Here is a 26,239-nt window from a genome sequence, read left to right on the forward strand (position 1 = left end):
TTGTTTCCAAACAAGAGCACGTGGAATTTTTCAATTTGCCGCCACCACATTTCAAAGGTATCTAGCTAAAGATGGCAGCACGGTGCTCTCTTGATTAAAGATGGCGGATGATAGCTAACAGAACTTTTCAAATTGTCCGCTACTACGTGCTTAAGGTAGTAGCCATAAAGAGGGCAGCACGGTGTTCTGTGGATTAAAGATGGCGGATGACAGGTGATGAAATTGCCCGCATGATAGTAGCACAGTGCTCTGTTGATTAAAGATGGCGGATGACAGCTGCACGTGGCTTTGTTTCCAAACAAGAGCACGTGGAATTTACCACCACCACATTTCAAACTAAAGAGGGCAGCACTGTGCTCAAAGATGGCAGATGACAGCTGTCAAAAAAGCACGTGAGTTTGTTTTCAAACAAGAGCATGTGGAATTTTTCAATTTGCCGCCACCACATAGAGGGCAGCACTGTTCTCTCTGGATTAAAGATGGCTGCTTGTCGAAAAGCATTTTTCAAATTATCCGCCACCACATTTCAAAGGTAAGTAGCTAAAGAGGGCAGCACTGTGCTCTATAGATTAAAGATGGCGGATGACAGCTATCAATAAAGCACGTGGATTTGTTTATCTCGAGCTAGTGAGGTTAAGTTGGTAGCACTAAGGTTTAGGCCCGTCAAGATGGCAGCACTGCCGATGACAGGTGACGAAAGAGGGCAGCACGGTGCTCTGTAGTTTAAAGATGGCGGATGACAGCTGTCAAAAAAGCACGTGGCTGTCAAAAAGCACGTGGCTTTGTTTATCTCGCGCTAGTTAGGTTAAGTTGGTACTACTGAGGTTTAGGCCCGTCAAGATGGCAGTACTGGGGTTAGCGATGCGTTGTTGTCGATGACAGCTGTCAAAAAGCACGTGGCTTTGTTTACAAATCTGTCGAAAAGCACGTGGCTGTCAAAAAAACACGTGGCTTTGTTTACCTCATGCTAGTTAGGTTAAGTTGGTACCACTAAGGTTTAGGCCCGTCAAGATGGTAGTACTGAGGTTTGCGATGCGTTGTTGTTGATGAGAGCTGTCAAAAAGCACGTGGCTTTGTTTACAAATCTGTCAAAAAGCACGTGGCTGTCAAAAAAAACACGTGGCTTTGTTTACCTCATGCTAGTTAGGTTAAGTTGGTACCACTAAGGTTTAGGCCCGTCAAGATGGTAGTACTGAGGTTTGCGATGCGTTGTTGTTGATGAGAGCTGTCAAAAATCACGTGGCTTTGTTTACAAATCTGTCAAAAAGCACGTGGCTGTCAAAAAGCACGTGGCTTTGTTTACCTCGCGCTAGTTAGGTTAAGTTGGCACTACTGAGGTTTAGGCCCGTCAAGATGGCAGTACTGAGGTTAGCGATGCGTTGTTGTCGATGACAGCTGTCAAAAAGCACGTGGCTTTGTTTACAAATTCAAATTTCCCGCGGGAGGTGGAGGAGACCTCTGGGAGGCCTCTGGCTGAGGTGGAGGTGGAGGAGGCCTCTGGCTGAGGTGGAGGTGGAGGTGGCCACTGGGAGCCTGAGGTGGAGGTGGCCGCCGAACTGTCCAATTATACTACTCTTTTTAATTGTCTCTAACAGAATGCTGAGTTTTCACCTTGTAAAATGGGAGAGGTTAATTTGGATAATTATTTCGAAATGAAAAGCTTTATTTAATTAGACTCAAGACGTTAAATTTCTTTTCACATGACACAAATACCCACTCATTAGTTGTAACAAATCTCGACAGCCAGTTCATCTCTACATAATGTGGCGTAATTACCACTAACACTTAGTGCAACATTACAAACTGCCCAGAGTACGACACTTCGGTAATGAGAGGCCACAAGATAATTGATTACATGTTAATGTGTTGTTACAAATCGTCAAAAAGTTCGCGATTATCCCACAGGTAGGTACGGCTAGTGTTTAATCATACACAACATCCCGCATGGAAAACGCCCGATCGCCAGAAAAAAATGTATGATATATACTGGGTAGTTAGAAATAATTTATCTAGTTAGGATGTTTGAACTTGCGCACTTTTTAAAGTACAGAAGTATACTCCGAATAGAATAGAATAGAATAGAATAGAATAGAATAGAATAGAATAGAATAGCATTAGAAGACCACATGTACGCACAAGTCTTTTTCGGTTTCAATTAGGGACGCCGCCAGCCAACCGGACGCAGCATATGAATTCGACACATACGTCAGTTTGTTCGTTTGACATTAACCTACCATCATATACAAGTTCAGTCCGCCAAACACTAGGGTCTATGTTCATGGGCGCCCGCAGGATCTTTTCCAAGGGGGGGGCACATTAACAATTTTCTTGAATATAAATACCAATATAACGTCAGCAACATTAAATTTTTTACAGAAATTTGCGAATATTACAGATGCTAGATGACTGTCAGTAAGTTCAGTTTATGAAATAATCTGGCATGATATTAAACAATTGAACATCAACTTTTTAGAATTCCAGGGGGGGGCAAGTGCCCCCTTGCCCCCCCTTGCGGGCGCCATGTCTATGTTGTATCCTTCAGTTATGTCGGCGTTTGTGCCTGAAAAAGAACATTTGTGGCGCGCATTCATTTTCTTATTTAATCAAAAAAATGGCTATGGAAAGTTATCGTTTGCTGGTAGAAACAGATGGTGAACACGCTCCATCGATTAGAACATGTGAGACATGAGGTCGACAATTTAAACGTGGTGATTTCAATGTGTAAGGCAGTGGGCGCTCTGGAACTCAAATTCAACAACAATTGGCACAAGAATTGAATGTGTCACAAGAAACAATCAGCTACGTTTACGAACAATGGGGAAGATCAATAAACTCGGTAAATGGGTTGCACACGATTTGAATGAAGGCAAATGGAAAATCACAAAGTCATTTGTGAAATGCTGCTTCAACGTGACGAAAGAAAATCATTTCTGTACCGAATTCTGATGGGTGACGAAAAATGGATTTATTTTGAAAACCCGAAATGGAGGAAATCGTGGCTATCACATGGCGAAGCCGGTCCTTCAACACCAAGGCCAAATCGCTTCGGCAAGAAGACCATGCTTTGTGTCTCGTGGGACCAGAGCGGTATTGTGTATTATGAACTCTTGAAGCCCAGCGAATCCGTTAATGCAGAACGCAGTCGCCAAACAATGATTAATTTAAATCACGCATTGATCTAAACACGACCGGAATGGGCTAGAAAACATGGCAACAATTCACCGTCTCACACAGCAAAACCGGTGAACGACACCTTGAAATCGCTTGGATGGGACATCTTTCCGCACCCGCCGTACTACCCCGACCTGGCGCCATCTGACTATAACCTCTTCCCATCAATGGGGCTCGCGCTCGCAGAGCAGCACTTCAGCAATTCCGAGGAAGTTGGGAAATGGCTCGACGAACGGTTTGCCGTAAAAGACAAGCAGTTGTTCCGGCATGGCATTCATAACTTACCTGAGAGATGGGCGAAGTGTGTAGAAGCCGATGACCAATATTTTGAATAAACAAAAAAATGAATTTCCCTTGAAAATTGCGTGTTTTTACCACAAAAACCGGAAATAACTTATGTATATACCTGGTAGAATAGCATACTCCCATCCCCCAGTCCCAGGTCGAGTGGAACTGGGGAGAGGGTAATTATTTTTTGCCAGTCAAATTTGTTTTTATAAATGCACACTTTGCCTTATTACAATGTGCTTATCTGTTACTACATTAAACATAACAATTAAAACTGTTAAATGCTTCCCTGTCACGTCGATCGTAATGGTCTGACGGAGGGGAGGGCAGCCCACTCAGGAGGAGGAGGCGCCAGAACTCTCACAAAACAGCAGCCCGTGAGATCGGTCCGTGAGAATAGAGTATATCAGCCATCTTCTATAGTAACCCTTGCATCAATGCTCGAAAGTACGCTGATAAAACTAAAAGGTCATAAGTTAAAAGTTGTGAGCCCCAGAGGCAGCTCTCTCGTTGGGTCTATACGAATAGAGTACAGCAGCCACCTTCTATAGTAGACCTTGTTTCACTTTTCGAAAGTTAGGCTGCTGAAACTAATAGGTCACAAGTTACAACTTGTGAGCCCCTGAGGTAGCTGTATCACCATATGAATACCTGTTGAATGCTTCCCTGTCGCGTGATCGTAACTGTCTCAATAGGTAAGGGCAGTCCGCTGAGGAGGAGGAGGCGCTACAACTCTCACAAAACGACTACTACTCTTCATGCTGACTGGTGCATTGCGAATGAGTAATGTGTACGGTACAATGGTGCAGGAAGGAGGACGTACAGACATTGATGACGTAGCCGGGCAGGGAAGGAAGCGAGTGTCAGACGATTTTGTTCAGCGAGTGGATAAGGCGATTCGAGAAAATTGCATTGCACCCCTCAGCATGAAGAAATCAAATAGCAGAACGGACTTCACCCTACGGGAGACTATTGTCCTAGGCATGTTTACGTGCCCACTGCGCGCTCAGAACTGAGAAGTGTGTCGTGATGCGGTCGACAGGTGTACTAGAAACACTGCACAACGCTTCGTCGGATTCTAAGTGTGGTTTTAATTTCGCCATCGATCTGAGGTTGAAGAAAATAACACTCGTACATCACACTCGAGAAGAGAGCTTTTGTTGACTTAGATCTGAGACTTATTTTTTACTAATTTCTGAGTGGGGAATACGAATATAACCTCAGCATCTTTCTATCGCGTCAGGGTTTTACGATAGCGTGTACCCTTCAAAATCATTCAATTGTATACATAGAATGGAAAGTAAAGGAATAAAGTTCAATTCATCAGTAATTTTGTTCACACCAAGGATATATTGCTTGTTTGTATAAAAAAATATCTAGTTCATTCCACTTCCTGCAAAAATTTGCGCTTGTATGTTTTTCTGGGGTGTGAAATATGTGGTCAATCCCTCCTAACACTCCAGCAATAGTCAATCTACCCTGACAGCTTGTTTCCAAGACCTTACAATTTTGGTGGAAGCATTCACCTTGCTCGTAAGTGGTGGCACCAAGTTTTTCGCTGAAAGTATCTATCACCTTGATGCTCATGTTGTATCCAAGAATTTTGTACGAGTCCAAGAGTTTCTGGATGATTTCAGTGTAATTCTCTGCTCGTGTATTTCCAAGACAGTTCGTGACAATGGCCTAGAATGATAACCAAGCATTTATTTCCAGTTCTGTCTATGTTCCTATGAAACGTGGATCTCAGATCAGTTGTCGAATCTGTGGACCACCAAACACAGCGGCCTTTATTTTTTCATATTATGACAGGCCAGGAAATGCACTAAGGAGATACGCGGTAGAGAAAATACATGACGTGATACTAGAAAACTGATTACAGATTCAAAATCAGGATATCTGTTTTAGTAAAATTCAGTATAAACATTCAAGTCAACAGAGACAGTTATCATTTCAACACCGTATTCTTGTACGTAAAAGTTCTGGTTTCATCTCAATAGTCGCGCAGTGCTAACTTTCGCTATTGGTGTGCGGAAAATCCTAATAGTGTTTATGACGTCCCTCATTACTGTAGGAAGTTTGGTGTGCTGTTAGTGAAAGACAAATAATCGGGCCTATTTTTCTGAGACGATAATAAATGCAGAGAGGTAGCAAAATTACATTTTGACGTTGTTTTTCCATCAGTTAAAGGAAGAAGAACAATCGCGTGGGTGGTTTCAACAAGATTCATCATCCCCTACTCGTATGTCAGAAGACTCCCTTCTTACAATCTCGAAAGTGTTCATAGAGTGATCAGTGCTGGTATATGTCCCCCTCGTTCCCCAGATCTAACAGTGTGTGATGTTTACTAGTGGGTTACAATGTAAGAAAAAATGTATCGAACAAATCCTCATACATTAAAGGAACTGAAAGAAAACATTACGAATGAAATTAGAAACATTACAGTGGCAGAACCCACTCGCGTCAGTCAGGTACAGTGCCTGTACAATCCAGGAAGGAGGATGGCTTCATGCTCCAATTGTGCTCAAGCATGCGTGCATGGATAAACACTCTTCACTCGCATTCTCCGATAGCTACCAATTGGCGAGAGATGCTCCCAATAGAATAGAAAACGAATTATCAAGTCATAGACGAATAATTAAAAGTGAAGAAAGAAGAAGGGAGGAAGCTCCATTCCGCTGCCCACATCATGAGAGGCGAACGTTATCAGCTCTTCCAAATACAACTGAGTGGGAAATTGAAGGAAGAAGATATGTGGGAAGATGCAGGAACGTAGCGAGTGAATTTGCTGCGCGGTATGAGTAACATAACTGTGAGCTTGTATTCGGGAGATGGTGACTTCGAACCCCACTGCTGGCAGCCCTGAACATGGTTTACGTAGTTTCTCAGTTTTTACACTACTCAAACTGTACCTTAATTCAGGCCATGCCCGACTGGTTCACAATCTCAGCCCTTTGAAATCCTTGAGTAGCCGGAAACCTTCCTTGGAAAATATCACATGGTCATGGTTCAAAGATCTGCACGAACAACTTCCCAAATCTTCACAGCCACTGTTCAATCAGTTAGATCGCTAACCTAACTCTGTCCCAAGAGAACATTTCATCCCTTACCTTAAAAAGAAATCATGATCTGCTTTAGGTCGCACCGGCACACAAAGGGTATTACGGCGATGATAGCAGAGGAAAGGGCTAGGATTGGGAAGGAAGCTACCGCGGCCTTGATAAATGTACAGCCTCAACATTTGTGTGGTGTTAAAATAGAAAAACTACGGAAAACCATCTTCAGGGCTGCTGACAGTCGGGTTCGAACTTACTACCTCCTGGATGCAAGCTCACAGCTGCCAGAACTATTTTGCCTCGCCAGTGCAGTAAACAGAGATGTTTCCGATTCATCGGGTATTCTCGGAAACAGATGAGTAAAAGGTCATAGTTTTCATCTCGGGATTCTCATTTATTTGCCCTCAACACCAACAAACAAAAAAGACTGCTCTTGTGCTCGAGTGAAATGTACACCCACATGGCTTTGCTTTCGTTCAAGGAAAGATAAATAAATTTCATGGTCCGAGGTCAGATACGTACGGGGGATGTGGGTGAACGGTAACCTGCTGTCTTACCAGTTCCTCTTGGGGAAGTACAGAGTGAAATTCGGGGTTTTGTCGTGTGACAACAGCGAGTTCCTCCTACACCAAACACTTGCGACCAATTATTGAAGAGCATGGACAGCGAAGAAGTTCCTGGTAGCTGTTTTCATATGGTTGCTCCACGCGGGTTGAACTCCTTGCGAAGAATCCCTAACGAATCGAGGAACAGTTCAAGCTTCACTTCGCCCTTTTACTTGCCACGTCACGGTGTTTTCCATTTTGACAATACGGGCGATTTCGGCTTCATCCCTTGAGATGTTTCACGACCAGATTTGCCTAATTTTTGGCAGAACTTGACGTTTTTCCATAGCTCCAACTGCGACATTTGCATACCCTGCCCCTCGCGTTCAATTACCGTTCACAACAGTGACCGTAGTTTTGCTTATGCTATACATACGCATCTGGCTCTAGCTGAGGCAAGCGAAGATTTGTCTCGACACCATCCCGAGATGCAACCCATCCACGTAGCGCACAACAGAGAGAGCCTGCGAATTTACTATGTATATGTAAGTACTGTATGTATATACGGGGAGAGTCAGCCGCGCCTGACGTTTTAGGCTCAATCAGTCAATCACTACTGATCTGCATTTAGGGCGGTCACCCAAGTGGCAGATTCCCTATCTGTTGTTATCCTATCATTTTCTTAAATTATTGCAAAGAAATTGGAAATTTATTGAACATCTCCCTTGATATGTTATTCCAATCCCTAACTCCCCTTCCTATAAACGAACATTTGCCCCAATTCTTACTCTTGAATTCCAACTTTATCTTCATATTGTGATCTTTCCTACTTTTAAAGATCACTCAAACTCATTCGTCTACTGATAACATTCCACGCCATTTCTCCACTGGCAGCTCGGAAAATACCACTTAGTTGAGCAGCTCATCTCCCTTCACCAAAGTCTTCCCAGCCACTGCCTTCGTGATGACCAGGCCGTACTGTAACGAGCGCGGGAAAGCAATCAGCTGATCGTTAGGGGGGAAGTTTAGCACGTGAGTTAGTAGAGTTAAACATATATTTTCGCAGTTTTATTGAAATTTTTAACGATGGCCGCATGTTCACTCAGATATATGTGAGAATGAGTCGTCATCGACAGCATTATTAAGAGGAAAGTCGTTAATTAGTGAAGAAAACTTAGTGTGAGCGTGTATTTATGTGAAGCTATAGGTTAAGAAGAGCGTTCTTAAGTGTTTTAATTTTGTAGTTTATTTGTGTAAAGTTATATTTATAGTGTAAAATTAATTGAGTTAGTGCATTGTGTGTTTTATTATTAACCACGAATTGTATATACTTGAATTAAGATGATCATTGAGTGAAATCACCATGCCTAAGAGTTGCTGCGTGCCTGGCTGCAAAGCCAATTATAAACAAGGAGAGTACTCTCCGGTATTTGTGTTTCCTTCTGATGAAGAACGAGTTAAGTTATGGAAGAAGGCTATTCCCAGGGAGAATTTAATAGTTAATTACAACACAGTTGTGTGTATCAAGCACTTTCCTGAAAATCACATCCTGAGAGAAATAAGAGTGTTTCGTCCAGATGGTGAATTAATTTTTTTATTATGTCATAAACATGGGTAACTTTAGGTAGGCCCTATATTTTTTACGTAATCAGACCTACGGCTTATTTGAATTCGGTGCATTTGAAAAGGCTAGTCTTATTTATGAGTATCACCGAGCTCGATAGCTGCAGTCGCTTAAGTGCGACCAGTATCCAGTATTCGGGAGACAGTGTGATGTATGTAAATCTTATCTTCTGACAGATTCAGATCTTATTTATGAATTACCTCCAGAAGTAAGATATCTGAATTTCCTAAATCGAGGGGCCTAAAGTATCCATCAGACATGTCAATAGAACTTGGAATTGAGGTGTACAAAGTATTTTGTGTGTTAGTATCAGATATATATAAGATGGTATTTCTAAATTCAGACAATCCTGTGTCAAAAAATCCTTGGCTTTGGAGTCAATGCAGTTGGCAGATTCCCTAGTCATTTGTGACTGCGGGAAGAAATTGGAAGACCTGGCCGGACAGTGTATATACAGTATATTTGGGTGAATATATTTTTAAATAACTTTTCCAAAATTCACACTGACTTGTGTATTCAACAAAGTGCTTCAAAGAGAGCACACCTACTCCATACTGGTGTAACTTCCTGTAAGAGGTCCAGGAAAGCTACAGTGTTCATGGAGTGGAAGCAGTGAGGTACGGAAATAATTTATATTTGTAATAAATAGTAATGGTAATTCACTGCATGTTTTCTGTCAGTGCGTAAGATGTAAATATTCCAGTTGATAGGAAAATGGATAAAATCGCAAGAATATGTCTCAAAGTGTTAGGCTGTACTCACGCAAACGAACGTATATACGCGAGAAATAGAACGTCACGGAGAAGGATATGCACTGTATGTCAGAATTAACAAATATTTGAGGATAAATTTTGGTTTTATAAGGTGTTAACAGTTCTTTAATAATTTGAACGAATGTGTTATTCAAGCGGAACGTATGCGTATCGCCTTCAAGTCCCCCCCAAAGCGTGACGTCATCAGAGGTACAGTACGGCCTGGACATTACGAAGGCAGTGTCCCAGCCCAAAACTTTGCAACATTTTTGTTACGCTACTCTTTTGTCGGAAATCACCCAGAACAAATCGAGCTGCTTTTCTTTTGAATTTTTCCAGTTCTTGAATCAAGTAATCCTGATGCGGGTCCCATACACTGGAACCATACTTTAGTTGCGGTCTTAACAGAGACATATATGCCTTCCCCTTTACATCCTTACTACAACCTCTAAATACCCTCATAACAATATGCAGAGATCTGTACCCTTTATTTACAGTCATATTTATGTGATTACCCCAATGAAGATCTCTCCTTATATTAAGACATAGGTACTTACAATGATCCCCAAAGGGAACTTTCACCCCCATCAACGCAGTAATTAAAACTGAAAGGACTTTTTTATTTGTGACACTCACAACCTGACCTTTAACACCGCTTATCGTCATACCATTGCCTTCTGTCCATCTCACAACATTACGGAGGTCATTTTACAGTTGCTCACAATCTTGTAAATTATTTTTTACTCTGTAAACAATAAAATCATCTGCAAAAAGCATTATCTCTGACTCCACTTATTTATACATATCATTCATACAAATAAGAAAAACTAAAGGTCCAATAATACTGTCTTGAGGAATTCCCCTCTTAATTATTACATGGACAGATAAAGCTTCGCCTACACTAAGTCTCTGAGTTCTGTCACTAGAAATATAGACAACTATTCAGTCCAATTCAAGTCCAATTGCACTCATTTTTGCCAGTAGTCTCCGATGATCTATCCTATCAAATGCCTTAGATAGGTCAATCGCGATACAGTCCAATTGACCTCCCGAATCCAGGATATCTCCTACATCTTGATGGAATCCTACAAGTTGGGCTTCAGTGGAATAACCTTTCCTAAACACAAACTGCCTTCTCTCAACCAGTGATAATTTTGCAAACATGTCTAATATAATCAGAAAGAATCCTTTCCCACAGCTTACATGCAATGTATGTCAAACCGACTGGCCTGTAATTTTCACCTTTTTGTCTATCCCCTTCCCTTTATACACAGGGGCTACTATAGCAATTCTCCATTCATTTGGTATAGCTCCTTCATGCGAACAATAATCAAATAAGTACTTCATATATAGTACTATATCCCAACCCATTGTCTTTAGTATATTCCCCGAAACCTTATCAATACCAGTTGCTTTTCCAATTTTCAACAATTTGTCTTACTGTAAATGTCATTGTTATCATAGGTAACTTTTAATACTTCTTTAGCATTAGTCACCTCCTCTGTCTGGACATTATCCTTGTAACCAGCAATCTTTACATACTGCTGATTGAATATTTCTGCCTTTTGAAGATCTTCGCATACACTCTCCCCTTGTCCATTAATGATCCCTGGAATGTCCTTCTTGGAACCTGTTTCTGCCTTAAAGTACCTATACACACCTTTCCATTTTTCACTAAAGTTTGTATGACCGCCAATTATGCTTGCCATCATGTTATACTTAGCTGACTTCTTTACACGATTCAATTTCCTAGTAATTTCCTACAATTTTCCTTACTTCCACAGCCATTTCTAACTCTATTTCTTTCCAACCTGCAACTCCTTCTTAGTCTCTTTCCTTCTCTGTTATTATATAGTGGATCTTTACCATTCCTTACCACCTTTAAAGGTACAAAACTATTTTCACATTCCTCAAGAATTGGGAACATGCATCATTTTCAAAAATATTTTTTTTGAAAAGTACACCAATGAAATAGTATGTAAACGTATTACATTGTGGTATGTTGCCTTGTTTTCTACCATTAAAAAAATATTTAATAGTGCCTTTCCGCAAGGCGAGTGAAACGGCCTCTGACGTAAGCGGCGCGCTGTGACGTCACGATCCAGGACCGCATGGAGCTCTACCAGCCGTTGTGCATCAGCCGTTGCTAAAAGCCGATTGTTTATTATTCATGATCGCGAATAACTTCAAAATGACAGAAGAAAGGTTCAAAACAGCACAATCAGACAATCTATCATGTGTAGATGTCATCATTCTTGAAAAATAGTGACTTTTGTGGCCGCAGAAATTCGCGGATAAAAAGCAAGTTTGTAAGTGGCGTCTTTTATATACGTGCAATGTACTGTAACCCATAGTATAAGGATAACAACGAATCTGGATAGATATCACATCACTTTCAACATTTCCTTCTAGATTGATTCCCCTATTAAAGAATAACATTACATTTTCGGGCTTTCAGCATTAGTAAAGTAAGAAATCGGATTTCAGCACTTACATAAACATATAGGTAGCATTATAGTACTAGTCCGCTTCTGTGGTGTAGTGGTTAATGTGTGCCACTCCCGGAGGCCCGGTTTCGATTCCCGGCTCTGCCATGAAAGTTGAAAACAAATAGTACGAGGGCTGGAACGGGGTCTACTCAGCCTCGGGAGGTCAACTGAGTAGAAGGGTTTCGAATCCCACCTCAGCCATCCTCGAAGTGGTTTTTCGTATTTTCCTACTTCTCCTCCAGGCACCTAAGGCCACGGCCGTTTCCTTCCCTCTTCCTTGTCTATCCCTTCCGATCCTCCCATCCTCCAAAGGCCCCTGTTGAGCATAACAGGTGAGGCCTCCTGGGAGAGGTAATGGCCCTCCTCACCAGTTTCATCACCATACTCAAAGTCTCACGTTCCAGGACACTGCCCTGGAAGTGGTAGAGGTGAAATCCCTCGCTGAGTCCGAGAGGAAAACCAACCCTGAAGGATAAGCTGATTAAGAAAGAAAGAAAGAAGGAAAGAAAGAAAGAAAGATCATAGTACTATAGGGCTGTAATCTATCATTCCCAAAAAATATATATATTTATGGTTGGGACAACTGGCCTACCCACTTCCGGGGCCCATGAAAGATAATTAAATATCTTTGTGGAGGGAAAAAGTTAAACATGATAAAGGTAAATATGACTTCATCTAGTTTTCACAAGTCGGGCTGAGTGGTTCAGACTGTTGAGGTGCTGGCCTTCTGACACCAACTTGGCAGGTTCGATCCTGGTTCAGTCCGGTGGTAGTTGAAGGTGCTCAAATACGTCAGCCTCGTGTCGGTAGATTTACTGGCACGTAAAATAACTCCTGCAGGACTAAATTCCTGCACATCGGCGTCTCCGAAAATCGTAGAAGTAGTTAGCGGGGCGTGAAGCCAGTAACATTAATTACATTTGGCTTTTAACAAGCTGAGCATATCAGGAAAGAAAAGTGTCCTGGTGACATTTTAGTCGCTCAATACAGGAATGTCTTTGGGTGCTGTGACTTTTTTTTTTTATTTTGTTGTTGTTTGCTTTACGTCACACCGTCACATATAGGTCTTATGGCGACGATGGGACAGAAAAGGCCTAGGAATGGGAACAAAGCGGCCGTGGCCTTAGGTACAGCCTCAGCATTTGCCTGGTGTGAAAATGGGAAACCACGGAAAACCATCTTCAGGGCTGCCGGCAGTGGGATTCAAAACCCACTATCTCCCGGATGCGAGCTCACAGCTTCGCGCTCCTAACCGCACGGCCAACTCGCGCGGTATTTTTACCCTTCGGTTTATTGACTTGGCTTGTATAACCTAAAACTTAGGCTAAGTTGGATTATATTTTAAACACCTACATCACTATTTTCACCTGTATGCAATTATGTTATTTATTTCATTAATATTATGATAATTATCATAATTGAGCATTGTTAACTTATAAGACTCCAACAGACAAGCATTGATTTTGTGTAGAGTTATACTTTTGTTAAATTCACGTCGTTTCGTTTCATGACGTACACGCCTATTCTTTGTTACATTATAGGGTATTTAGATATAGCCTTAAATTTCTTTACCAATTAAGCTCTTCAATAAAGACATACATAACTGTCCCATGCCAAGATATATTGGTAGAATTAGAGCTGTCAAAATGGTTCATAACCCCTTTGATTTATTATCTTGACATGGATCACCCAAAACATAGATTAGGTTTGGAGAATACTTTAATAATCAGCATTATTTAATGCACCGTTTATTACTTTCATATTCCAAGATGTAATTGAAGCATTTAAATAAAGCATCATACATTAAAATTTAAAGTTTTACCACTAGAACAGCTGACATGGAAAAGTGATTTGAAAATTCAAACAAATTCATCTTACGTTAAAATCTTCAAAAAAATAAACTGTAGACTTTTCCGATATATCACCAGCATTTCTCCAGCTCGCCAAAATCCATTTCTTCCTAGTTTTAGCGTCTTTGGAACGTTTATAAACAATTTGTTTGGGATGTGCAATAGCACATCGGAACTCTACACCATTTATAAGTTTTCTGCCTCACTGTCTGCGCAGGATTCATTTTAAGTCTAAAATATACCACTGAGATTATTATCCAATGTATAGACCTCGAATTTAACCATACTAGACACTAACGTAAAGTAGAAATACGCGAAGTGTATCCTGCTTCTCACAGCACACTACGTGTTATTTCGTCTGCTAATTCAGTCAACCTGTACGATGACGTCAGGCCAATGAGATCGCGTACTTGCGTGACGTGACAGTTTCGTAGATTTTTATCATGTTTGGAGTTATTATTTGTACATTCTGATCACATTTTTGAATTCTGCATGCAATTTTGTATCAGATTATCATATTTTTAATTAAAACCCCGGATCATGCATGTTCCCTATTGCCTTAAAACCGTCCCAGAGTCAGTTTACATTTTTATTTACCGTTTCCACCGATCATATTTACTTATTAATAACTCCCTCGTGCCTGCTTTATCAGCCAAATGGTACTGCCTAATAGTCCAAATGTTAATACCTTCCTTTCTTTCACATTTTGTTTTTAACTACCACAAAAACAACTTCGTGATCATTAATACCATCTCTTACTTCGGTTTCTCTGTATAGCTCATTTGATTTTACCAGCACCACATCCAGGATATTCTTCCCTCTAGTTGCTTCCATCATTGTCTGAATCAGATGCCCTTCCAATATTAACTTATTTGCCATTTGTTGTTTGTCATGCTTACTGTCGTTCGCATTAATTTCCCAATTGACATTTGGTAAATTGAGATCACCCGCTACCCTCTCCTTATCGTTTCCCACATAGTCGATTATCTTACCAAATAATTCTGAATCAGCGTCAACGCTACCCTTTCCCGGTCTGTACACGCCAAAGACATCATGTTGCCTATTATCCTTAGAGATGGACCTTACACCTAGAATTTCATGTTTGTCATCTTTAACTTTTTCGCAGCTTACAGATTCTTCTTTCTCCAGAATGAACACTCTCCCTCCTAACATTCCAATCCTATCTCTACGATACACACTCCAGTGCCGTGAGAAAGTTTCTTCATCCATTATAGCATTTCTCAGTCATGATTCAACTCCTATACAATATCTGGTAAGTATATATGTGTTAAATTAATTCTATTCGTTTCTCTACAATACTTCTATAATTCAGCACTAACGTTTCAATTGACAGAAATTTTGGGTTCCTCGACAAGGAAATTGTATTTAAAAATATTTAAAAATATATAAAAATATTTAAGTGAATTCAATGCCTATATATAACACGGAGAGGATAGTCATACTTCTTAAATACTTTCGCTTAGTGGTCAATAAGAGACACGAAAGATGCTGTACCTTGGCTGACCGTAACCTACCGAAGCAGTCTAAGCAATGAGTACGTTTGTGCACTTCTCCAGTATCCATTTGGACAGCTGGGAGTGTAAAACTAAGGAGATAGTCTTTTGTTTATTTATTTGCTAACTCGTACAATTCTGTTCATTTACTGTTATCTCTTGAGTCTAAAATCGAAAGAAGACGGAATACTTTTGAACAGTAAATGAAGTTTTGAATTAAACTGTGTCACAGATGTTATTTCTTCGCATGTAATAAGATGTTTACCAATGTCATGTACTTATCTATTAGTGAACGCGGTAGATAGCCAGTGGATTTTGCTGTTCGTGTAAGAATAATAAGCAATTAATTGGAACCTGGATAGGAAAAATCACCGAGGGCTAGAAATATATTAATGTAAAAATATCTACCTAGTCTATATTGTAAATAGAAATACCAAGATATATTGACATCTCAAGGAGACTACAGCAGGATTCCAACATCGTATCTGAGAAGAAAGTCCGTAGTGTGGGTCTGTATACGCCAGTGAATATTACTTGAGAGCACACCCTTGTCATACAGATAGCTGACAGTGAACAAGCCAAGTAGTTGGGCCGAGTGTTTGTTCTGGAGTAAGACAAGCCTGTTTGTTCTCAGGAATTCTCCTTGAATTTGTCACCAGATCTGGGCCAAGCCTACATCTCATAGTTAACCCTTTGACATACGAATTTCGTTCAATAAAGGGTGCAGGGAATGTGACTTTTTACAAGGTAAGTTTCTTCGGTGTTAAGACAGATTTTCGTCCATTGACGAAAGAGGAAATTCATGTTTGAATCACGTGAATGACTTAATTTTTAACTGTCTCGCTTATACAGGTGATCAAAAGATCACCTCCATTCCACTGTCCACAAAAACATAGAAACTGCCTTCTCCTTCCTCCTGATAGTTCAGGCACAGGTAACGAGTCAACCATTCTTCTCAAAATTTCATTACTTCGATCGTTTGTTCTTGATAAATGGTACTTGATGAAACGGTAAACACATATTATTATTATTATTATTATTATTATTATTATTATTATTATTATTATTATTGTTGTTGTTGTTGTTGTTGTTGTTGTTATTATTATTATTATTATTAGAACTATTAGAAAAATGTTTCAAGTCTTTCGTCTAGAGCGTGGCGTTGTATGGAAGTGAAAAATGGACGATAACTAGCTCAGAAAGGAAATAGAAACTGTTGAAATGTGGTGTTACAGAAGAATGTTGAAGGTAAGATGGATAGATCGAATCACGAATGAAGATAGACTGAATCGAATTGGTGATAGGAGATCGATGTGGCTATATTTGACGAGAACAAGAGAAAGAACGATAGGGCGCATCTTAAGACACATAGGACTTCTTCAGTTGATTTTTTAGGGGAGGGTGGAAGGTAAGAACGGTAGGGGTAGACCAAAGTATGAATATGACAAGCAGATTAGAGCTGATGTAGAATGCAGCAGTTATCTAGAAATGAACAGTTTACGGTGGCGTGGAGAGCTGCATCAAACCAGTCTATGGACTGATGACTCGAACACACATTATTATTATTATTATTATTATTATTATTATTATTATTATTATTATTATTATTATTATTATTATTATTATTATTATTATTATTATGATTATGATTATTGTTTGCTAGGGGCTTTACGTCGCACCGACACAGATAGGTCTTATGGCGACGATGGGATAGGAAAGGCCTAGGAGTTGGAAGGAAGCGGCCGTGGCCTTAATTAAGGTACAGCCCCAGCATTTGCCTGGTGTGAAAATGGGAAACCACGGAAAACCATTTTCAGGGCTGCCGATAGTGGGATTCGAACCTACTATCTCCCGGACGCAAGCTCACAGCCGCGCGCCTCTACGCGCACGGCCAACTCGCCCGGTATTATTATTATTATTATTATTATTATTATTATTATTAGATAGATAGATAGATACATTTATTTACCATCAACATATTATTTTCCCAATTAAAGATGATTCAATAAAACATAATACACAACAAATACACCTTAAATAAATTACACTAATTTCCTAAAAATAATAACCAAGTTCAAACTAAATCTAGAAACCTTTATATGTGCATATTTACAACACCTTAAATAAATAAATAAATAGATAGATAGATAGATAGATAGATAGATAGATAGATAGATAGATAGATAGATAAATAAATAAATAAATCTCCTTAAGAGTTAACATTATTATACTACATCTAGTAACATTTACATATTTACAAGTACATATTTTACAGATAGGGCCTTACATTACACGTCTGATATTGGACGGGGGTGAGTGAAAATGGCATGGCATTATTATTATTATTATTACGGGGATTTCCGTAGTTTACAGAGGTATAAGAATGTGCTGGGGTGAATGTGTGGACAGTGAGATTATCAGAGTATAAGTTAAAGCGCTCAATTTTGAAATTTTATTTCTTTCCTTTTATTATTTTCAAATTTAGCAGTTAAAAAAACCGGGTGAACAATAATAATATTAGATGAGTTCATCATCCCCCACGACAACAACGACTTAGAGTCAAAAATCACGTACGATGGAGCAGATTATCGACACAATAGTTTACAAGGTATGAGCAATGTAGACTTTTACAAGAGCATGTTTGCTCGACTCATTCTCAAGCTAGGAGACTGCGCTCCACATGTTACTGCAGTCCAGCCTCTCAGAGGCAAAGCTCCTAACGCAATTGCACCTTATAAACTTCAAAAACTCTATTTACTCTCATTTATGGTCAACAGTCATTTACACAGTCGTCTATACATAACGATAATTTAAAGAGGGCCATACCCAAAAGCTAAGAGCCGAAACACTTGGAATCCTAAATAGGCTTATGGCCCGAAGTTGCAGAGCCTAGCCTGTACTACAGAGTGGGGACTAGATGCGAAATATTAAGTTCCAAAACAGTGTGAAGAATTTAAAGGTTTATAAAATATCAATCGGAGTTTCGCAGTTTAATGTGGCATGGTAGCAATGATGCTTGTCAACACTAGCGCTCACTACGTGCAGACATGTGCACTATTCACTGTTAAATTCCTGTAAGGGCGACAGATAGCAGGCACATACTAGTATTACGACGGCGTGCGAGAGGAGTATATTGAGCATGAGTGTAGCATAGATATCCGTTTCTGAGATTTCTTAGCTTCGTCTTCATGCTGGCCGACGTTAGGCCGTTTGTTTTCAGACCAGTGGCGGTTTCTGGTACAGCGCCATGGAGCAATAAACCTCGAACTTGCAGTTTATACCAAATTGTAATTATAATCTCAATTTTCACGGCACCATCGTCAATCTCGAAGCACTCGCTAAGCCCGTCTATCCGTAATATACTCGTACTGTATGCTAGCTGCGCGAAGTCCGTGACAGGACACTCGTCTGAAACGCACCTCCTTGCAAGCTGCTCTCCGTCCGTACCAAGGCGTATGGCTTTTAGTACCGGGAGAGTCCGAGGACAACTTCAGCTCGCCAGATGCAGGTCTTTTCTGATTTGACTCCCGTAGGCGACCTGCGCGTCGTGATGAGAATGAAATGCCCCCGTGTCAGCTTTTTAACCAATTATGGTTAAAATTCCCAACCCTGCCGGAAATCGAAATCTGGACCTTTGACCAAAGCCCAACACGCTAACCATTTAGCCATCGATCCGTACGACGGAATGATAGAACACACTTTAATACACCTAGGTCTTCTTAAGTTGGTTTCTGACGGAAGTACAGGTGGGAAAAGCGACTGGGGTAGAACAAGGTATGCATATGGCGAACAGATTAGAGTAGATGCGAGATGTAGTTGTTGAAATGAAGAGGTTAATACAGGATAGGATGGCATGCAGAGCTGTATCAACCCAGTCTAAGGACCGATGACCCAAATAAAAACATTATTACTATTACAATTGGCGTTACCTACTTTTAAAGACACCACTCACACTTATTCGTCTACTGATGTCCTCCGACGCCATCTCTCCTCTGACAGCTCAGAACATACCATACTTTACATCGCTGCCTGCACGGTTGCTATCAATCACTACTGATCTGCATTTAGGGCAGTCGCCCAGGTGGCAGATATCTGTTGTTTTCCTAGCCTTTTCTTAAATGATAAACGAATATTTGCCCCAATTTGTCCTCTTGAATTCCAACTTTATCTTCATATTGTGATCATTCCTACTTTTAAAGACACCACTCAAACTTATTACGTCGTGTCAACACAGATAGGTCTTATGGTGACGATGGAAAAGGGAACGGCTAGGAGTAGGATGGAAGCGGCCGTGGATTTAATTAAGCCACAGCATCAGAATTTCCCTGGTGTGAAAATGGGATACCACGGGAAACCATCTTTAGGGCCGCCAAGAGTGGGGTTCGAACCAACGATCTCCCGAATGCAAGCTCATAGCTGCGCGCCCCTAACTGCACAGCCAACTCGCTCGATTATTATTATTATTATTATTATCATTATTATTATTATTATTATTATTATCATCATCATCTGGCTACTTCGTCTAATGACTAGCAGAGCAACCTCCGGTTCAATGGGTCCAGGTTTCGATTTCCGATATTTAAACCACGTCTGCTTAATTTACTTGGGTCGTAGACCGGGTGTTTTGAGTTTGTTTTAACACACGCTTCTCTATTAGCAGAAAACAAACCGCACTATCAATCTCCAAACAATGACGCAATAATTCAATGCATTTCTCGATACAGGATTGGTGTCTGGAAAGGCAACCGGTTGCAAAACGATGCACGATATAGATTGCACCCTACACTCCACCAGGGTGTGGGAGGAAAAGTGGCAGAAAAAGAAAGAAGGAAGGAAAGAAACAAAGAAATAAAGAAAGAAAGAAAGAAAGAAAGAAAGAAAGAAAGAAAGAAGAAAAGCTATCACTATTATTTAGACTAATTCCCGACTTAAAGTATACGTTGATTAACGTTTCAGAACACCTAGAGACCAAAACGTATAAGTAAGATGGTTCAATACGGTCGTCTTACAGGCAGGTAGGTCAAATGTCCAAGCCTGAGGCTAAATACAATGAGTACCTGTTAAAACCCTTGGAATATTGACTCGTAAATGTCAAGCCTTCTTTACTGCACCTGCGAAGTACCTTTCTGAAATGACGAAAGCACTCATCTACTTGAGTAGAATCCATTTTATCTGAGAGACATTACTACACGAAACATACACAGGATAGAAGGAGAAACAAAAGCATTACCAACATATAAAAATTACGTTTTCAGTCCTGGTGAAAAGAAATCATTTTGTGCTAAGGGGAGTTGTAACAAAAATAATACGACTTTTTTTACCGAAAAAACTGGATTTTCAATGATAACCTTAAAAATCCCCGAATTCTTCCTTTTTCTAATCCTTTGATCAGTTTTTCCTACTGCCATTTTAATGCTCTAAATGCCTTTCACTCACGCTGTCAGACAATGTTAGCTGCAGAGATATTTCGGACTCCCATTATTAAAATACGACTGGAGTAACTTGTAGCGGTCTACGCTGTGCTTAAAAGAAGAAAGATATCTATGGGAGTAACATACAGTCACGGCCAACTCGTTCGGCGATCTCCTGTGAGCAACTCCGACTCCTCGCTTAGAAGGTTAATGCTGAGGCTTTCGGTTCTGAGGGTCTTGAGTTTCATTACTGGCCGGATCAGCGATTTTAGCAAGGCCTGGTTAAATTTTATGGCAAGGAGACAGGGTGAAAGTGCTCCTCCTCATTCAGACACAACATACCGCAGTACCACAGAAACACGCAATAGTGATTACGTCAGAAAGGGCTTTCGGCCGTAAATGTGGGCCAGATCAATGACCCCAACAAGGTGTGGAGAAGGTGATGATGAAGGATTTCGTCTGTAGACAAAGTTTTCCATTTACAGTTAATATTGCGCACATGAATTTGACATACCCTCCCTTTTTAACGATAGCTGCTATTACAGTGTTACATTTTCCTCAAAGTGCGAAGGTTTCCTCGTCAGTAGTGTTGCCAACCCACCGAAAGAAAAAATTGCAATTCTGCTGTTAGCGAAATTATTCTGCTATTTCCTATTAATTGATCGAAAATGCAATAAATAAAAAAAAAATGCACATATCTAGCCCTTCAGGAATGCAACTCAATGTTGAAAACATCCCAGGTAAATCAAATATAATAAAGTAAGAGAATATATTCTTTATTTATTTCTAAGAATTACAAGCCATTTCTTAATCATCTAATGCAGTGCGTGCATGCACGACCTTCACCTCGGTTTAGATGACCGTTCATGTCGAACAGCGGCAGAAAAGTGAATAATGATCAAGTGTTGACCAGTTCTATTTAATCTTCTATATCCGGTGTTGGTGCAATTTCTAATAAAAGCCTCTTGCGTTTCTCCATATTCCGTTCGTGTGATTCCAACTTCCGTTTTAGAACAGAAAAAAAGAATGGCTCTATGTGTGCTGAACGTTTCTCACGGTGTGCCGATATGATGCCATATCCGGTCGTTTAGATCACGGCCGACTGGATCCCTCGCTGCGCTCCAGCTAGCTAGAGCGACGCTCCAAGTCGGCCGTGATTAGACTAGCAGCTTGCCTTTCTGTACCACTACGAGCGCTAATGTCAGTCAGTGTATAGTTTCACTTAAGCACCGCTACGAGCGCTAATGTGAGTGAATGCAGAGTTTCACTTAAGCCCTTATAACTAGATTCGTTGTGGACATTATTCAAAAATCAATAAACGCCTGAGGGTACAGAACCAAGGAACACATTACAGAAGTAATTATGTAAATAAGTTAATTTGGCTAGGATTTGAATCAAACAGAAAGCGAGTAAAGAAACAAGTCATTTTAGGCTGTTTTTCCGGAACTGCACTTAGGCTGGAAGTGATTTTTCGAAATTTGTTTGTTTTAATTTGATAGAGCTATTCAAGACTCTCAATCTGAAACCTTTTGTGCCCTTTAGCCCTTCAACATTCTGCACAATTGAGGAAATTGCTTAATTTTACGTTTGTCTTAGTATGGGGCCTCTACATTATCTGCTAGGAAATGTTTTCAGAATTCGGATTAATATGGACTATAATGAAGACGGTATGTAAGACATGTACAGCATGCTGGGAAATCCAAATGATTACTAATTCAGCGCATGCGCACAAAGCGGATAGCGGTAACGCCATCTGCAGTCTGTATAATAGGAAGATTGCAAAGTGGGCTTCTCAGTCACAAGTCGCATTCCAGCGTTGGTTGTTTTCGTAAAGGCCGTGTAATGCTTCATAGAAGCAGAAGAAACGCCTACCAGCACTTGTCGAAATTTGACCGCTCCAGCATCGTGACTTACTGCCATATTGCTGCTCGTGTTGTTGGGGATCTCCTAAGTGCAATGCGAACATGAAATGCATGGATTCAGGAGGGCCATACAGAAGGATCTCAGCAGCTCCCGAGAGGACAAGGTGGTACAGCCACTTCAGCCACTAGGCTCGTTTGCAGCACCACGAACTGTCACCACGGGGACCATTGTTGCGGCGCTGCGGAGACCAGGTGGCGGTGGTGGTGATTATTGTTTTAAGAGGAAGTACAACTGGGCAGCCATCCTCTATATAACACTAACCAGAGAGAAAAAATGGAAGGGGCCCGACACTTCGAAAAATGACGGTATCGGACAAAGGAAGTCAAGGGCCACGAAGGGTGGGAAAATGAAAGACTCCCTAGCCCTCGCAAACCTAATAGCGTCGGGGTCGGAAAAGAACACGGGTTGACCAAGGGAGGTCAGATAGGATAGATGAAGGAGAGGAGCCTGGCACAAGTAAGTGGAAGCAATGCCATGACTCAGCTGCGGGCCCCGTGGTCGCCATCCTACGCTCCAAAGTACAGAGCCCCTGGGGCCCCTTTTTGTCACCTCTTACGACAGGCAGGGGTTACCGTGGGTGTTATTCTACCGCCCCCACCCACAGGGGGTCTGCAGAGACCAGCGCGTGTACAGTGGTGCGTTCAACGACGACCACGGGCACAGGAGTGGTGTCACGGCGTCTTTTCAGACGAATCCTGGTTCTGCGTATAGCATCAAGTGTGGAGGCACCGAGGAGAAAGAACGTTGAGGACTTGCATTCGTCACTGTCACACGGGTCCAGCACCTGGTTTAATGATATGGGGTCCTTTTGGGTCACCTCTTGCTATCATAGCCGGTAATTTTGATACCCGTATTTACATATTTGACGTGTTGAGATCCTTGGCTTGCCCCAACTTCGAGACCTCCGTGACGGTACCTTTAAACAGAACAATACATGACCGCGTATTACTCGTACTCTCCTGACTTTCCTCCATACTGAGAGTGTCAGACGATTGCCCTGGCCAGCACATTCTCCAGATCTGTCACCCACTGGAAACATCCACACCCCAGCCACTACGGTTGAAGAACTCTGGCATAGAGATGAGGACCATAGAATGACGTACACATCCATGCCATCCTAGCTCAGTTCAACTCGACGTCCAGTTGGATTACAGATGTTATCGCTGCCAGAGGCGACATTTCTCGATACTAATTTGTTCATGCTCTGTATCTTAAAATTACCTATACATTGAATAAAGTCTTCCATCCACGATATAGTACCTGTAAAATTTATATGATTCTGTCCTCTGATTACTTTCCTAGTGTAGCAATTTTAATGGCCTGCAGTGTTCTTGACCCTTTTAATTTTCTCACGGAATCACATAGATCTAAAGCCAGACTGCAAAATATTTTAAAGTCTAGGACAGGAAAGAATTGAACATCTGTTACTTGCCGTCGATCTGTTCTAGTCAGTACTTAACCGCTGTCGTCCCGCCAGTGCAATAACACACACGTGCTGGGTGCTGTTTTATTGCGGGCAGTAAATAAAGGAGGGGTGAATATCCTTCCCTTTCCTCTAAACTGAAGAGAAGGTGATTCAAATAAAAATGAACATTTACTCTCGATAATGTAAAGGAAAAAGGAGGGATTGAGAAAATGTTTTCGACTAATGTGTTTTATACATTAAATTCTGCTACGTTTCAGCGCTCTGCTACGTAAAGTCTGTTCTATGTTTCCAAACCTGAGTTTAGCTACTCACGTCAGAATTCTGCCACGGTTCGGCAACACTGGCCAAAAAAAAGTAACCATACATCCACGAGAAGTGATATGTGTAACAGCTGGTTAAGTAAATACTACCTATTACTGAGTGGAAAATCTCAATATTTGAGTCAAAGCAAGAGACAACACTTACTCAGTTTAGATTGGTGACTGACCAAACAGACTCAACACAGCGCTTTACCTTGAACTGATACCCCTTCATAGACAGGCAAAATCATTACGTAGACAAAAATAAAATGTCCTTTTGCATGTAACGACATTCTGGCTGAGGTAATGAGTTGTTATAACAGGTTGCACAATTTATGCAAAATTAATTGTTTTAAAAGGCTTGGTTATAACGCGCTATTAGCGACAATAATGTGTGCATATTTTGCAAAGGTGTTTAGCCAGGCCGATTTACTTTAAGGTGCCACACTTATTAGCGGTTTTATTAACTCTCCTCTGAAGTCATTCGCAATAACCTCCAGCGATATAAATGATATGTTACGAATAATTATGAATTCTATTATGTAGTAAATACTAGTATTATCACTTCAGTGAAAACGGCTCCTGTATCCGATGAAAAGGAAACACAAGTGCCAAAAGCGAGGGTACAGCACTTAATGAGTGTCATTAATTTGTATAATTTTATCCTTTAACGAAACATGGTACGGTAATGACCGTCAGTATGATGGGTTGGAGAATGGTTGGGGTCTGTTAAGGAGGGAATTATTTCTGTTTAAAGAGGCAACACAACGGAATTAACAGCTCCTCCCAGCATCTTCATAAGAGAAAAAGGGTGAGGTCCAGGAGCGCGAGAAAACAATAGCATTCTTAGCCTTTCAAACCTTACACCATACAGCAGTTGTTGGGAAGAGGTCGAGCTTGGATCAAGAGAGAACATGTATTAAATATGGAAATCAGATATCTGATACAAGATTTATCTTACATCCCACTATAACTGTATGGTTTTCAGAGACGTTAGGGAATCGGATTTTGTTCCGCAGGAGTTCTAAACGTGCTTTTTAAATATACGTACATCCCGAAGCTCACGCATTTCAACACCCACTAATATGGGCTCAGAAAGTCACTGCTTTACCGTCTGAGTCACTCAGCTCAGCCTTAACACAAGTAAGTGGAACCAGTGCGAGACTCAGGTGGATGATGGAGGTTCCACGTCTCACAAGTTGTGAATGCCATAGAGAGGTCACTTGTGGTAACAGAAGCTCGGATTGTCCTCCAAAATCTGGACATCATATTATCAGATATTTTTAAACAGGAGAGTGCACGACCGCGTGTTACCCGTACTGTCCTGACCTCCCTCGATACAGAGGGTGTTGGACTATTGCTCTGGCCAGCACATTCTCCTGATCTGTCACCTGTTGAAAATATCTGGTCTTGCTTTGCCGAGAGACTGCCACGCTAACACTCGCAAGACATTACGATTGACGAACTCTGGCATAGAGTTGAAGACGCACGAGATGATGTACTCATATCTACTTTTAAAAGGTAGGAGTACTGATATGAACAAGTAAGCGTGACAGAGCGGACACTGCGCTTCAAGATGGGCAAGCGAACTCAAGCTTCACGATCGACAATACATAGAGCGGCTTACCGTTCGTTTCCCCTCGCACTATAAGCAAATGTCTGGATTGCACTTTCAAAGTGCCACGTCCCTTTCCTTTCCAGCGCAGCTGATGTTCACGTTTTGATATCGCATCCTGTCACAGACGTCTGGCAATTAGTAATACTTACAAGTACCGGGTAACTCTTTGGAAGACTGTGACTCAGCGATCTCGCTCCTCGGAATGATCATAGTCATGCTCTCTAACAATCCATAGTTCAGTCTGCACACATGCTTGGAGTAAAGGACGTTTTATTA

The sequence above is a fragment of the Anabrus simplex genome, chromosome 6, assembly GCF_040414725.1.
Source record: "Anabrus simplex isolate iqAnaSimp1 chromosome 6, ASM4041472v1, whole genome shotgun sequence".
In the NCBI taxonomy this organism is placed as follows: domain Eukaryota; kingdom Metazoa; phylum Arthropoda; class Insecta; order Orthoptera; family Tettigoniidae; genus Anabrus; species Anabrus simplex.